Source organism: Zingiber officinale, chromosome 10A (genome assembly GCF_018446385.1).
Source record: "Zingiber officinale cultivar Zhangliang chromosome 10A, Zo_v1.1, whole genome shotgun sequence".
Classification (NCBI taxonomy): Eukaryota; Viridiplantae; Streptophyta; class Magnoliopsida; order Zingiberales; family Zingiberaceae; genus Zingiber; species Zingiber officinale.
This window is the reverse complement of record NC_056004.1, coordinates 81444353-81461368: the sequence shown is the minus strand read 5'-3', so window position 1 is coordinate 81461368 and position 17016 is coordinate 81444353. Positions and strand designations below refer to the sequence as shown.

The following is a 17016-nucleotide window of genomic DNA, read 5'->3' as shown; positions in this document are numbered from 1 at the left end:
GAGGCTTTGGGAACTTTGCAACATCCTTCTTGGTTGTCCTCTCACCATTTAATTGATTCTCCAGTTCTCTTACCTGAATAGAATAAAATAGTCAATATGGATATAAAGCAGTTTGTTGCTTACATAAGGGAAATTAAAGATGCTGTAAATTCTACTCAAATAGAGATTGAAGATGAGATAAGTAACCTTTTGCTGGTAATTTTTACTTGTTTGCTCAGCTTCTTTGATTTGCACATTTGAAATAATCTGTTAAAGTGCAGGAAGCAAGGTCAAAGACAAAGCTCTCATGGATGCACCTAAAATGGCAATTACTGAAGTCCCCTCCATTAGCACAAGTGTGAATAGCAATGTTCAGAGCATCAACAACTCATTGATTCATGAGAGTTCTTGCATCCAAGAAGATCCAGGAGTTCACATGATCTTCTCTACTAAACCAGCTAAATTTGCAAATTCAAATGATGAAGTAAGACCAATCCAGTCCCTGTAGAGTGCATTTCAAATGAATCCTGCTCAATCTCTCACCAACTAGCATAATATCAGAAAGGGGAATGCCTGAGACCCTTTAGCTAGCATATCAGAGAAATTTCTATATGTTGTAATTGATCTGGTTCTCAATATAGCATTGATGAGAAAAATTTTTTGGCATTTACATATGTGTGTCCATGCTTGCACTTTGATTTGTAGAATGGAGAGTAGCAATTTGCATACTTAATCATAAAGCAATTGTTTAAATTGATTGTTTTATTATGTGAGATGCACAGATGCACTTATTCCAATATTTTTTTAAGTGAAGGCCAATGGCCTGCCCATATTAACAATATGTGTGTGTGTGTATGCAAATAACACTAGAACTTTAGTAACGCCACTTTCAGTTATTGATCAGATGATGATGGTGAACCATTTTGTCTAACTCAATTTTAAGGTGGATAATTCTAGCAGTGCATTAAAGCATATGACATGCATGCGTCAGATGATTAAGATTTGATGAATATTAACACTCCCTCCACAAAAATCTAGCAAAATGAGACATAAGGACATAAATAGTAGCGAGAAAACAAATACATTGGTGTACCTCTATTTGACAATAATTCATTCAAATGACTATGAGCATTAGAAGGAACTTATATGGAATATGTGGGTTCTTGGAGGCAAGAGCAGAGATCACATCTCCCAAAGCTGATAGAACCTATATGGAATATGTGGGTTCTTTACCTCCTTTTCAAGCATACCAGAGTACCTTGACAATACAAACTAAATCAGATAAATAGAAGTAGTTTTTTTTTATGTATAAGATCCTATATCACTGATATCAAGATGTTCAAGTCTAAAAAGGATATGTGATTCACATCCTGTTTTCACAACATCAAAAAGCTAAAAGAGAAAAATAAATCAAAAACATTTTGCCAATATGGTTCAATTCTCTTCCTGTAGACAATGCATGCCATTTGAAATTTAATCACAAACAGGGTGGATATACAAACAAGATCACAATTCAAGCCATTGGATGTGAATATAGTAACATCAATATAGCTCAACCACAATGAAATGTCACCAAAATAACAAAAGCAATCTAGCTCAACTCACAGCGAAACTTATATTCATAAGACAAAAAGGTAATTTAATAATATCAAAATCAAACCAAATCATGAGAAAAGGCTCAAATAAGATTAAAGCACAATTAAGATTAACCTAAACCTAAAATTAACTTGGATTCATCCTACAATAAATCAAAATTGATCTAAAAATCTCTACTGATTTAATCTCAAATTGTTGCCTATCACTTAAACAACAAATGTTTACCACTTGTAAGTTACATTTAACCAAATCAAAAACTTAGTTTAGTGTTCCACAATCACAATAATTAGCCATCTCTAAAAGAAGAAAAATAATCATAGTAGCCATTTCATTAAGTCCTTTCTAGGAAGATAAGTGAATCCAATTAGATTTTTTTTTTTATTTCAACCTAAATGGGTTTGAACTTTGAATGAATTGCAACATTTTTCCACCATATAAGTAGCACACTTGATCAGTATACGTGGCCCACTATTCAGAAAAATCACCTGTAAAATATTAGAGGGCGTTTTTAAAATAAGAATACCAAAAGCACCCAGGGAGGTACTGACAGACAGATTCTAGGCTCCATAGTAACAACAGATTTTATATTAGGAATAGACTTTTCTGCAAAATGTCTTATTAAAATTACTAAGAAGTTTGTCCTTTCAGAAAAAAAGGAAGTAATTAGACACTTGCGCCAAGATTAAATTAATATGCAAACAGAAATTGAAGAGCTTCAAGGAAAGCAAGAAAACTACCCTGTTGAAGCATGCTACTGATTAATCTGTTGGTTCCTTGTACATTGAGACTCCCTGACCCATTATTAGTAGCTAAGTTTACCCGTGAAGCTAAACTGGGCACAGATAATCCTCCAGAACTGATGCTTCTTCCCATGTTACCACTGCCAATAATGTTGCCTATAGAGCTTGTAAGTCTTGGCCCTACATTACCCAATACTGGAGAAACTCCCAAACCAGGAACAGAACTATGATTCCCAGAAGCTGAAATTGAGGAAATACCAATTATTGACCCAGTGACTCCATTAATATTACTACTACTAAAAGCATGATTTCCAACAACATTAATACCCACTCTATTTGTGACACCAGAGCCATGAGGCATCTGCATGAAAAAAAATCCAGAATCAATACTATAAAACACATTCAAAGGACCATATGATGCAGTGAAGTAATGTGGAAATAAACTCATGCCAGACCTGAGATAATGCAACCAAAAGATTGTTTGATGAGAACCGTCCACTAGGAATGCTTCCTCCTAGTTGCTAAACACCACCTGATGGTACAACACCCATTGCAGCCTCTCTGGATGCAAGTGAATCAGGCACATTTGGCAGGTTGAAGCTTCCATGAATATTATGCAATCCTTGAAGACCACCTATTTTTTTACAAACCATAATCAAAATTCCACATACAGGCAAAATTTCACATGAATATGTTAATAAAGTTTATGTAGGAATGTCTAACCAAAAGGATGGAACCTAGGCACCGCCGCAGACTGACCAGAAAACAATATGGTATAGGGTCGGCCTGAGGAGTCCGCAAGATTAGATGTTGAACCATTAAGAGTTGACTGTACCAAGAGACCCAGTAATTTGATAAGCAAAAGCAAGACTAGTAAAAGCACAGGGCATGGGCTAGGTGCTAACAAACTTGGTATGCTAACCAACAAGAAAGAAACAACCGCGTCAAGTTAGTATTTACATAAACTGTATTGAACATCTGCACCAAACAACAAAAGCTACTCATCTCTAACAATTGAAACTCAGCTAAGAATAAGGGATTATATTATTAATACCAAGAGTAAAATTACATCAGATACAAATTCCATACATAAAATAACAGATAGGCAATTTGGGATGAATATTGAAGTCTATAACTATTTATTCTACTTCTCTCCATCAAGCTAGAACATAATGGAGCATAGACATTGTTGGTGCTTAGTTTGTCAAGTTGTACTCAATAAAGATTTGATTATCAATTTAGTAACCTTGCGATTTCTTAAACCATGCTCTAAAAATTTGTTTGACAGCATAGATAACTTTCTTAAATTGGAACATACCCTAGTGATTTCTCTGTATACACCCTAGTACGATGTTTATGAAATCTATCTGGTAATCATGAATAATACCAAGGAGAATCCAGTGATCATGAAAAATAGTTTTAAGTAAAATAAATTAATTCCATCAACGAGAGAAAATATCCCAAATAATCCTCACAAAATGTCTAGATGAAGCCTTTTGCAACTAAGTGTATTTTCTACTGATCAATGTTGTCAACCACAACTATATTTAACAATAAAAACTATAGTTGTTAAATCATACAATTCAAAATTCTCAGGGGCACTACTCAGTTCGTAGGCACAAGATCCAGTTCTGTTAACAAGAGTATTACATATCAACTGAAAATGAGATGCAATTAAAAAAAATATCAAGTAGTATTTCATCAACTTGAAAATATCATGTAACGACCACCCTTCTTACTACTACTACTCTCTAAGGATGACCGTTACTTAACTACTAACTCTACTTAACCGGTGTGATTAAAAATCACATGGAAACCCTTACCGAAAAATTCCGGCAGAGTCTCCCCTGTACCGGTGACCATATTTAACAATACATGCAATATATACTCAGCCACAAGCGGCTGGAACACATATCAATCAACCAAAAGGAATAACATCACCACGCAGTTTAATGAAATCAGAAATGAATGGCAGAAAAATAAAAACATACAATTAACTAACAGCGGAAGACTAAATGACTCATCTAATACATTCTTAATAAATGACAATCTTAATAAATTCTTAAACTAAGTCCCAAGGCTTCCATAGTCCTGGCATCACACACCATCTGCGCCACCTTGTCGCCTTCCTTTCTATATCTTTTACTTTCCTGTATCTGCAGTAAGAGGAAGTGTAGTCTATAAGCAAAATTTGCTTAGTAAGCGCTATCTAACTCACAAAATCTCGATATGCATTTATATAAATAAAAACATGCTAAAACTGAATGCTAACATGTAAAGTTACTCATGCTCATAAATAGCAAATAACAGTAAGCTAACTCATGCTCTTCTAATAGTAAAGAAACATACTGAAAGGCTAAACATGTAAGACAAGTCTATACTATCATGCTAGCATAAAGAGTTTAACTTACTGAATTATAAACACTTTCTGATTCTTATTAAACTTACTTAAAAACTTATTCTTTTATTTCACTTATTTAACACTTATTCTTTAATACTTGTAAACTTTTGTAAACACATTGTTTTATTAGTTCAAAAGCTTATACTTATAATACTTCAAAATAGTAATCAACTTCTTCTTGGGCCCAGGCATAGTACCATCTTATGCGCGTTCCCTAATAGGTTGGGGTAGCGAGCCACCAATCCTAAAAGAGCAGACCTCGGTCTACCAGGGCCAAGACCTCGGAATTAGACACCTGGATTTGTTTAACGACAACCTCGGAAGTCGGGTACTAGCCTCTTCTTAAAAGTAAAATACTTATAATCTTAATTACTTCTTCTTTAAATGCCTTGGCATTTTAATAGGCACCTTGTGTGCCAAAAATCCCTAAAGTCTCGACTTTGGGATCTACTTAAGGCCTCGGCCTTTTCTTTCTTTTCTTTATCTTTCTTATACTTTTCTTAAACTCAAAATACTGATAGGGTATTTTTCCATATGCATCTATGAGTGAAACTAACTAGGTAACACACAATCATGCATATTGAAATAGCAAAGAAGCCTAAATCTATACTTTGCCTCAAACTAATCACCTCAAGCTAGTATACAAAAGAAATCTAGAACCTTAATGCTTTAAAAGAAAGGTTGCTCATGTTATTCTGATAGCAAATGAGAAATACTGCTCGTGCTCTACTAGAGATCTAATTGGATCTGCTCATGTATAACTAATAGCAAGGAAAAATCAAACTAAGGTGCTACACAATGAAACTAAACTGTATGCTCCAATTTACACCATTTCATGCTCTAATAATTCAACAAAAAGATCTATAACTGATGTGCAAAAGAAATCTAAAATCTGAAATGCAGAAACACCTCCTAAGCAATGGAAGAGCAACTACAATAAGTTATAGCAACAGAAAGCAAGCTAAAATAACTGCAATACTTATACTTTCATATATCCATGCTATATACATGCCATTTCTGCTACATATACTTATACCTGCCATTTTTTAAGAATCCGAATTTAGATACTTTGACAGAATTAAAACAAAGAAAAACAGAACTAAACGCAGCAAGAAAGCATATCCAAACTGCACTCAATGAAACATGCTCTAGAAGAAGTATTTAAGGTTTCTTGTGTCATTTTACTGTTTGCAGGATTTGGATAGACTTAGTTTGAACAATCTGGTCCTTCTGTTAAGTGGCACGGCAGGAAATAAAACAAAGGAGACCAAAGTGCTACATATAGCTATTCATTGTAGTGTCCACAAGGAAACTACATACTAGTCAAGCACATCTTTGTGCACACTATCTGCCCACAGAAAACCAATGGGCAGGAACCTCCAATGGATACTACCCTGCTCCTTTCCCTTTGCACAAGATCAAATTCACTTGCTGTAAAATTAAACAGCCCTATATAACACCTTCACAGCTTAACCCTAATTGTAAAGCATCCCAAAATCAAAACCTAAACAAATTCCCTTCTATCTTCTTTATGTGATTCACAACATGCTACGAAATCATGGAAAACAAGAATCCGATCAAAAACACAAACCACCTACAATTTATCCCAAAGCTTTCGGAAAAGAAAGGAACAATCGGAGCTATCCTACTGCAGTGAGTAGCAACTTACCTCGGTTCCTTGGACTTACAACCGGCGAGAACCATTCTAGGGCTTCGGAGAACTCGAGCTTTCGATCCCTCCTTGTGCTCACGGCTCCTCCTCGACGAGAGGAACGCAAGGAGATGAAGAAGCCTTTGAATGAGCCTTTGGCCGACCACCGGAGACGCCCTAAAGCTCGGCTGCGTTTTTCGCCCGAGAAGAGTCGCCGACGCGAGAGAGGAGAAGAGGAAAAGAGAGAAAAGAAAATAACTTAACCCCTCTCTTACCTATCCTTTTATAACCTAGGGTTATGGCTTAAGACCAAGTCATTGTAAATTTGTTTACAAAACATCCGCAGCACACCTGGTTAGCCACGACTTGGCTCGTGATTGAAGTCACGGGTTCGAATCCTGCCGCAACCTTTTTATTCCCCTTTTATTTTAAAGGTTTCTAACTACTGCTTAAGAATATTTCGCACCATATATTTAACAAAACTTGCTTAGCTCAGTTGGTTTGCTGACTTTGGTTAAGACTCGGGTCAAGCCCGAGGTCTTGGGTTCAAAACCCCAATTTTAACACTTTTATTTCTTTTCTTTTTTTTTAATTTCTTCCTCTTGGTAAAAATACCAACCGAACTCCAAAAATTACATAAAAATACTCTATAAATTCCTAAAAATCTCTAGAATTTTTCCAAAGCATTTCTAGATTTTAATAAGATCTTTTAGGACTCCAAATCATGAAATTTGGGGTGTTACAATTCTCCCTCCCTTATAAAAAGTTCGTCCCCGAACTTAGAATAATTCTTGGACATTTCTGTCTCATGTTGTCTTCACATTTCCAACTAACTTCCTAGTGGCACTTCTCTGTTTCTTAGTCTCTTAACTTCTTTGTCCACTATCTATGTAGATCTGCTCTCATAGCTAAGATCCTCTTGGATCTGCACTGACTGAGGCTGAACCACTTGGCTAGGTCACCTTGTCTAAATTCTATAAATTCTTCCTCACTATACTTTCTAGATATACCTTACTTAATCCTGATTCTTGACTTTAAACTTATTCAAGCAAGTACTTCTAAACATTTCTCTATATATAAGAAATAGCAAAAACTAGAACTTCTATCTTTACTAAAGCACGTATAAGTAGATACTCTATACTGCAATAATAAAGAAAGCATAAAAGAAAAATTAAATACTTTCTTACTTGAAGACGGCAAGGATAGTGCTGATGTGTGATGCTGGAGAATGGGAACTGCTCTGATACCAACTGTAACGACCACCCTTCTTACTACTACTACTCTCTAAGGATGACCGTTACTTAACTACTAACTCTACTTAACCGGTGTGATTAAAAATCACATGGAAACCCTTACCGAAAAATTCCGGCAGAGTCTCCCCTGTACCGGTGACCATATTTAACAATACATGCAATATATACTCAGCCACAAGCGGCTGGAACACATATCAATCAACCAAAAGGAATAACATCACCACGCAGTTTAATGAAATCAGAAATGAATGGCAGAAAAATAAAAACATACAATTAACTAACAGCGGAAGACTAAATGACTCATCTAATACATTCTTAATAAATGACAATCTTAATAAATTCTTAAACTAAGTCCCAAGGCTTCCATAGTCCTGGCATCACACACCATCTGCGCCACCTTGTCGCCTTCCTTTCTATATCTTTTCCTTTCCTGTATCTGCAGTAAGAGGAAGTGTAGTCTATAAGCAAAATTTGCTTAGTAAGCGCTATCTAACTCACAAAATCTCGATATGCATTTATATAAATAAAAACATGCTAAAACTGAATGCTAACATGTAAAGTTACTCATGCTCATAAATAGCAAATAACAGTAAGCTAACTCATGCTCTTCTAATAGTAAAGAAACATACTGAAAGGCTAAACATGTAAGACAAGTCTATACTATCATGCTAGCATAAAGAGTTTAACTTACTGAATTCTAAACACTTTCTGATTCTTATTGAACTTACTTAAAAACTTATTCTTTTATTTCACTTATTTAAAACTTATTCTTTAATACTTGTAAACTTTTGTAAACACATTGTTTTATTAGTTCAAAAGCTTATACTTATAATACTTCAAAATAGTAATCAACTTCTTCTTGGGCCCAGGCATAGTACCATCTTATGCGCGTTCCCTAATAGGTTGGGGTAGCGAGCCACCAATCCTAAAAGAGCAGACCTCGGTCTACCAGGGCCAAGACCTCGGAATTGAACACCTGGATTTGTTTAACGACAACCTCGGAAGTCGGGTACTAGCCTCTTCTTAAAAGTAAAATACTTATAATCTTAATTACTTCTTCTTTAAATGCCTTGGCATTTTAATAGGCACCTTGTGTGCCAAAAATCCCTAAAGTCTCGACTTTGGGATCTACTTAAGGCCTCGGCCTTTTCTTTCTTTTCTTTATCTTTCTTATACTTTTCTTAAACTCAAAATACTGATAGGGTATTTTTCCATATGCATCTATGAGTGAAACTAACTAGGTAACACACAATCATGCATATTGAAATAGCAAAGAAGCCTAAATCTATACTTTGCCTCAAACTAATCACCTCAAGCTAGTATACAAAAGAAATCTAGAACCTTAATGCTTTAAAAGAAAGGTTGCTCATGTTATTCGAATAGCAAATGAGAAATACTGCTCGTGCTCTACTAGAGATCTAATTGGATCTGCTCATGTATAACTAATAGCAAGGAAAAATCAAACTAAGGTGCTACACAATGAAACTAAACTGTATGCTCCAATTTACACCATTTCATGCTCTAATAATTCAACAAAAAGATCTATAACTGATGTGCAAAAGAAATCTAAAATCTGAAATGCAGAAACACCTCCTAAGCAATGGAAGAGCAACTACAATAAGTTATAGCAACAGAAAGCAAGCTAAAATAACTGCAATACTTATACTTTCATATATCCATGCTATATACATGCCATTTCTGCTACATATACTTATACCTGCCATTTTTTAAGAATCCGAATTTAGATACTTTGACAGAATTAAAACAAAACGTAACAAGAAAGCATATCCAAACTGCACTCAATGAAACATGCTCTAGAAGAAGTATTTAAGGTTTCTTGTGTCATTTTACTGTTTGCAGGATTTGGATAGACTTAGTTTGAACAATCTGGTCCTTCTGTTAAGTGGCACGGCAGGAAATAAAACAAAGGAGACCAAAGTGCTACATATAGCTATTCATTGTAGTGTCCACAAGGAAACTACATACTAGTCAAGCACATCTTTGTGCACACTATCTGCCCACAGAAAACCAATGGGCAGGAACCTCCAATGGATACTACCCTGCTCCTTTCCCTTTGCACAAGATCAAATTCACTTGCTGTAAAATTAAACAGCCCTATATAACACCTTCACAGCTTAACCCTAATTGTAAAGCATCCCAAAATCAAAACCTAAACAAATTCCCTTCTATCTTCTTTATGTGATTCACAACATGCTACGAAATCATGGAAAACAAGAATCCGATCAAAAACACAAACCACCTACAATTTATCCCAAAGCTTTCGGAAAAGAAAGGAACAATCGGAGCTATCCTACTGCAGTGAGTAGCAACTTACCTCGGTTCCTTGGACTTACAACCGGCGAGAACCATTCTAGGGCTTCGGAGAACTCGAGCTTTCGATCCCTCCTTGTGCTCACGGCTCCTCCTCGACGAGAGGAACGCAAGGAGATGAAGAAGCCTTTGAATGAGCCTTTGGCCGACCACCGGAGACGCCCTAAAGCTCGGCTGCGTTTTTCGCCCGAGAAGAGTCGCCGACGCGAGAGAGGAGAAGAGGAAAAGAGAGAAAAGAAAATAACTTAACCCCTCTCTTACCTATCCTTTTATAACCTAGGGTTATGGCTTAAGACCAAGTCATTGTAAATTTGTTTACAAAACATCCGCAGCACACCTGGTTAGCCACGACTTGGCTCGTGATTGAAGTCACGGGTTCGAATCCTGCCGCAACCTTTTTATTCCCCTTTTATTTTAAAGGTTTCTAACTACTGCTTAAGAATATTTCGCACCATATATTTAACAAAACTTGCTTAGCTCAGTTGGTTTGCTGACTTTGGTTAAGACTCGGGTCAAGCCCGAGGTCTTGGGTTCAAAACCCCAATTTTAACACTTTTATTTCTTTTTTTTTTTTTTAATTTCTTCCTCTTGGTAAAAATACCAACCGAACTCCAAAAATTACATAAAAATACTCTATAAATTCCTAAAAATCTCTAGAATTTTTCCAAAGCATTTCTAGATTTTAATAAGATCTTTTAGGACTCCAAATCATGAAATTTGGGGTGTTACATATCAGCAGTTATCTCATAAAATTGATTGGTCTAAAAGGAAAACTATGATTTTGTCTGACAAATTTTCCATAGAAAATATATGGAAAGGAGAGAATTAAAAAAACCTGAACATTGAGCATATAGGTTATACAATCCTATGTCATGCGAATGAGACTAGAAAATGCAATTAATAAACTGAAAATCAGAAAAGTAAGAGTTACATTTAGAAGCCAAGACATTATAACTTTGCCACGTGCTCAAGAAAGACTCAATTCCAGATGCAGTGATCCTTCATTATGCCAGCCAATAAATAAAAACTCTCTGCGCGTCCGATTGGCAGTTCTGACTATACCCCGAGCTCAAAAAATAAAGCGCACTTTAGATATTAAGTTAGCAAATCATATGAAGTGGCTACACTGGTAGCAGCTAGAAGAACAAATGATGGTAGTCATACTATAAATACTGAAGACTTGTTTAAAGTACTACTAAAAAATTTCTTAGAAATAAAGATTATAATGCAATGTTTTCATCTTCAAAGGAGAAACTGTAACCATAAGATGTGAGTGACTGGCTTCATAGCCCAATTACAACCTAACCAAAAGTGATTCCTTCTTCCTTTTTTTTCCCCCCACGAAGAATAAATTAAGCGAGTCAGAAAGACAAGATTTTATCTGGAAACATTCCCAAAGTAAAGCAGGCATGCATTTGTATTAATTTAAGATGGCAATCTATGGCAAGCCCAACGACAACTAACAAATAAAGGTTTTATCCTATACTCATGCATTATCACACTCCATGAGTCTAACCTCTAGCCTTTATACTGATTTCACCTTTCGCTGTTAACAATGATATACTTTTCTCAATCAGTAAAAAGTTGCAGCGGAACTTGCTCGACATACTTACCTCGCAGCAACGACGACAACCACTCCTGGTTCTACGCCTCGTAGATGGAAAATGGAACAGGAATCAAAATCTACAAAGGATAAATCTCTTAGTGTATTCCTAACGACGACACGAAGCCTGTCCTACAAGTTCCGATCGAAACCCTAAACCGAGATCAATAGGGCAAATGAAACAATCTACCGAAAACATCACGACGAACAACGATAGGAGCGTGGAGGAGGAAGATTTACCCCGATGAATGAGTTCTCGACGCCGAAATAACAAGAGCTGAGGGTGAGACAACTAAAATCCGCAACGAGCGGTGGGCTGGAATTGGGATCATTTATAATCAAACACAAAAGAATAAGGCTAAGAGAAGGGGCGTCGATCTAGGAAGAGGAAGAGGGAGATGAGGCTGAGAGAGATGGTCAGACGGCTAGCAGTGAGGAGGAAAGTAGTGGTGGCATCGCGACGGTATACAGTGGACGGCGCGATATAGGTTTCGGTTTGAAGGGAAGAGTGAAGTGTTGTAAATTTTGGCTAAGTATTGGTGGAAAAATTATATTATTTTATTTTGGTTCATAGACACCGGGTTTTAAAAACTGCTGTTAAAATTGGTGTCTATTAACGAAAAAAAGGTGCTCATAGACATCGCCTAAAAAACCGATGTCTATGAGCGAAAATCTGCGCTCATAGACACCGATTTTTAGAAATATTGGTGTAAAATACTCAAAGACATCGGTTTTTGCTTAAAACCGTTGTTGTTCCACCGATGTCTATGAGGGTTTTTCTTGTAGTGTCTTCTGCCATCCAGGAAGGCATGTAGCAAAAACACATCCAAATAAAACCCATCGACAAAAGAAAACAAAACCATACAATATTCAAGTGTCAAAACCAGAACAAGTCTACACATCGTTTATATATATATCATCATAAGAAAACCAAAAGACCGAAACAACACATCAAAGTACAATAAGAAAACCCAAAAGATAAAACACATCGCGATCCTCGCGACCTACAGGGGACTAGCGACTGGAACTCCTTCGGATAGCCTCAACTTGAAATATAATAATAATCACGGGGTGAGTCAACTTCTCAGCGGGTAATATTGACATGCATAGTAAGAAAATAACAATTAGCACTAATCATGCGTACAGTCTCCTGATATAAGAATGATAAATGCAATTGAAGTAAACAGGAGCAACCTGTACTAACCGGAACATGGTAGGGATCACAAGATCGTCAGACCGAGAGTGTCATAAATCTTGTATGCATGTCAATCATATGCATACATCCAAATGCAGCAAATAAATGCAGCAAACACAAACAATAAATGCATCAATGCGTATGATGACAATGACATGTCCTGGTCACCCCTACTCTCCAGTCAGCCGTCTCACACACGATGGTGAGATCGAGTGGGTAGGGTTGTAACAACCGTGTACTCTGCCGTCACTGCTCCTGATGAGTGACCAAGTGGACGGGATGTTGTCGGAGTACACCTATCCTCCTACCCCAAATCATAAGTGGGGGAGCTCAATGCTTTCATCTCTCTGAGACAATCCAGAAGAGGGATCCCTGACGTGCTACCACGCTACGTCACGCTACCCATGAGTGGACTAGCGGAGCACTGACAGAGCAAACTGCCACTCACCCTGCCTGATATACCATTAACCCATGAGTGGTGGTGTATGCAGATCCATGTAACAGGCGATATGCTCAACAATAATGGAGCCGACTATCGCACAACATATAATCATGTGAGATGATGCATGATACTAAGCATGGCAATATCCTGAACCTATCCATATATATATAAAATGTGTACCATAACATCAATGGGTCAAATCCGAAGATCTAGGGTACACAAGTCAGGTATGATATAAAAACCTAGTCTGGTATATCAAAAGGCATGGTATGTCATTACCTCTATGATCACAAGTAATCTGATGGATATAAACATGAATGCTAATAGTAAACAATCAAGCATGCGCAGGTAATGGATAATGACATACCGATGCAGGTATAAAACATAATCATTACTATTTGTTAAAAACTACTATACACATCAAATGACAAATCTAAAAGATAAGTCAAGGTACCCGCCTCCAATAAAAAGGATCGTATCTGAAATAGATCCCTCGTCGAGACACTATCTCGAGTCAAAGTCCTGTGATATCAAACAGATAATGTATTTAGCTATATAGCTAAATAAAAATTTCCAAACCTAAAATAAATCCAACCATTGATTAGGGTTATTCGCTTTAACCCTATCATCCCCTTAGATTAATCTAAACAAATAAATCTAAGCATAATCAACTACTAAATGATCAAATTACACCATGAAGGAAACACTACTGGAATCTACCTCTCTGCCCTGATCACTTGCTGTCCACCAAGAAATAGAGATCACTAATCCAAAACAACACATACTGTCACGCCCCGGAGGAGTCCCTGTCCGAAGAAATTTCGGCAGCATCTCCCCTGTACGACGGACAATCTGAAGCATTAATACATCACCATATACCTCAGCCACATGCGGCTGGAATAGATAACAATATAGAAATAACATAACCATGCAATTAATAGACACAGCCAACCTGGCTGGACATAAATAAATAAAAGCAACCACATAGTTAACAACAACCCACACGACTGGAAACATGAACAACGGAAGACACAAAATAATACGAACGTAAAACTAACAACGACACTAACAAAAATATCTGCAACCACCAGACTAGACTCCAAAAATTCACATCGACTCATTGAAAAGAAAAATACACAAAATCAACATACCATCCAAACAATACTAAAACAAAACAAGAAAACTATCCTCGAGTGTGACGTGGGACTGGCAGCCGACATCTCTCCAAGCATCCATGACTCATCTACCGGTTACCTGGCGAAAGAAAACCATTTTGCGAGGTGGTGAGTATTGGAACTCAGCGGGTAAAGAAAGATAGTGCATGAATATAAAATACAACTAGAAAGTGAGCCAAGAGTATACAGTCTCATAAAAGAAATAGCAGATACTACAATAGGACCAAAGTAATCACTCATACCTAAAACCATATCCTAGGCTAGGTATAGTAGGACAGAACTGGTACTAATCTGCTACAGTACTACTCATAACTATAGAGACAACAAGCAAGGTATATACAAGTAATAACAGCGTATGTATACAACAGCAGTAAATAAGCAATAACAGCATATATAAACAATAGCAGCCCAAGCAAATATAATAACAACAGCATATGCACGGATGGTCACTCCCGCCCACCTCTCCGCACTATGACCCCTGTATGGTCGAGAGGTCGGGTCAGTGACAGACTGTACACCACTCCAGCTACCACTCACACAAATGGCCGAGGGGACAGTTGCATAGTAGCTAACTAGCTACATCTGCGACGGGGTCCCTGCTGCTCGTACTCCAGCTACCACTCACACGAGTGGTCGAGTGCGGCAGGACAGGACAAGCGGCATCAACTCCAGCTACCACTCTCTCGAGTGGCCGAGGATGCGGCATGCATGCAATGACATGATGCGAACAATGCAACAGTCATCATACCAATATAAGCAGAAATAGGTATGCTACATGAAGCCAGCATGCTCAATATAATACATAAATAAACAACAGTCAAAGCATACAAACATGGTATCTAGTATCTGCTACTGATCATGGACAATAACAAGAGACTGTATAGATATGGAACGAATTTCTCAAAGATTTGGGTGGAAGTATCAAGCGTAGGAAAGTAAGAGTGGAGTCAAGGTAAACAGTCCTTATCCAAAAATAATTCATGCACTAAGTTCAAAGAACTACAGAATCAAAGTAAGAAGTACCCGCCTTAACTGTAGACTGAGCTAAACAATCTCCACGTCGAAGTGCTCGTCTCGAATTATAGTCCTGTAAATTACATAATGTACAATTTAGCTAATTTCATAAACACCAACTAGCTAAACCCAAACCCAACTTAATTAGGAAACCCTAATCCAACTATGAACCTCGATTCACCCAAATCCCTCTAGATCTGTCCAAACAAATCCCAAACGACCACAAAGAATCAAGAACCGACAAGAGTATAGGTCCAGAAGCTCGATTCGTCCAGACACAACAGAACCTCCTTGTAATCAAACTCCAAATTCCCAAAACAATTTAGCACCATGAAACACACTAAATCTCGGGAATCCACAGCTGTATTGAAAGTCGGAGCAACATTGAATAGAACCCAGAATTTCCTCAAATTCAAACACAACCGACCACTTCACGGGCATGGAGGAACAACAATTAGGTTTGAACAAAATTACAATGAATCGAACTAACCCTCTAAATCGAACCAGAAATTTCCATCATCTGCAGCTTAAACCACCAGAATCTGCCCGAAAATTCCAGAAACAATAGGGAAAGGCAACTCTAATCCAGACTCAATCCACCAACAAATCCAACAAAATCCGCAAGAAGCAACCAAAACGACACCAACTCCCAAAATCTGATGTTGAAAACCAAAACGAGCCGCAAGAAAACCTCGAATCGTATCTCGATCAATCAAAATAATCACCACAGTCGGCACATCTCACTGCTTCTATGTACCTAGCCCTTACCTTATTGATCACATAACAAAATAAGGGGAATACTCACCGGATCAGCTAGGTCACAACTCGACGAGATGAGGATCAGCGGCTGTGTGGTGGCAATCGTCGCTAGGGCACAACTGGGGTCGACGTCGAGTAGAGGTGGTGGACGGCTCTGTGGGTGAGGCTCGGGGATAAGGAGCAGGGATCGCCGGCAGCTGTGTGCTCGTGTGCGAGGAAGAGAGCTCGGGGAAGAAGAAGGGTCGGTCGGCGCTAGGGCACAAAGGCGACGGTGCTGCGGTGCTCGCGTGAGAGAGCGAGATCAGCGGCGTCCGGATACTCGAGAGGGGGAAGGAGATTGCTGGCTAGGTTACGGTGGCGAGAACAAGAGAGGAGGATAGGGGAAGAAGAGATTCGGCGCTGGAGGGGGAAAAGGAGGTGTCGGGTAGGTTATTAAGGATTGGAGGGATTTTATAACAAATACTTAGGTTTAGTGCAATTAAACCCTAAGTTGATTCCTTAATCAACTCCTACTTCCGGGTATTCCTAATAGGTTTTTATCGGCCCCATTAGTGCATTCTCTCTAAATACATCATACAAGCTCCAATAAAATCCCAGAAAATTTCTAAAAATTTCTAAAAATTCCATTAAGATTTTTCATCCATTAAAACCTTATTATTTAATTATATTTGTTGTCGTATTTTACACATACAATCCTACCCTAGTAGCTTACTAATGGAAACAACCAGGGATGCTTACCATGTGTTAAATGGAAGCTTTAGCACAAGACAGTAGATCCAAGCCGGCGATGAAGCAGAAAGGTCGAGGCTAGGGCTTAGTGAAAAGTTGCTGCCGACGGTCTCTCTATGGCGATCAGCGTCAAGGACAGGGTTGGCGC

General features: G+C 37.8%; 1 pseudogene; it reads right to left on the bottom strand.

The window, feature by feature from the left end:
• Positions 1-2135: 2135 nt before the first annotated feature.
• LOC122026132 lies at positions 2136-11841 on the bottom strand (annotated as a pseudogene).
• Between the last annotated feature and the right edge of the window lie 5175 nt (positions 11842-17016).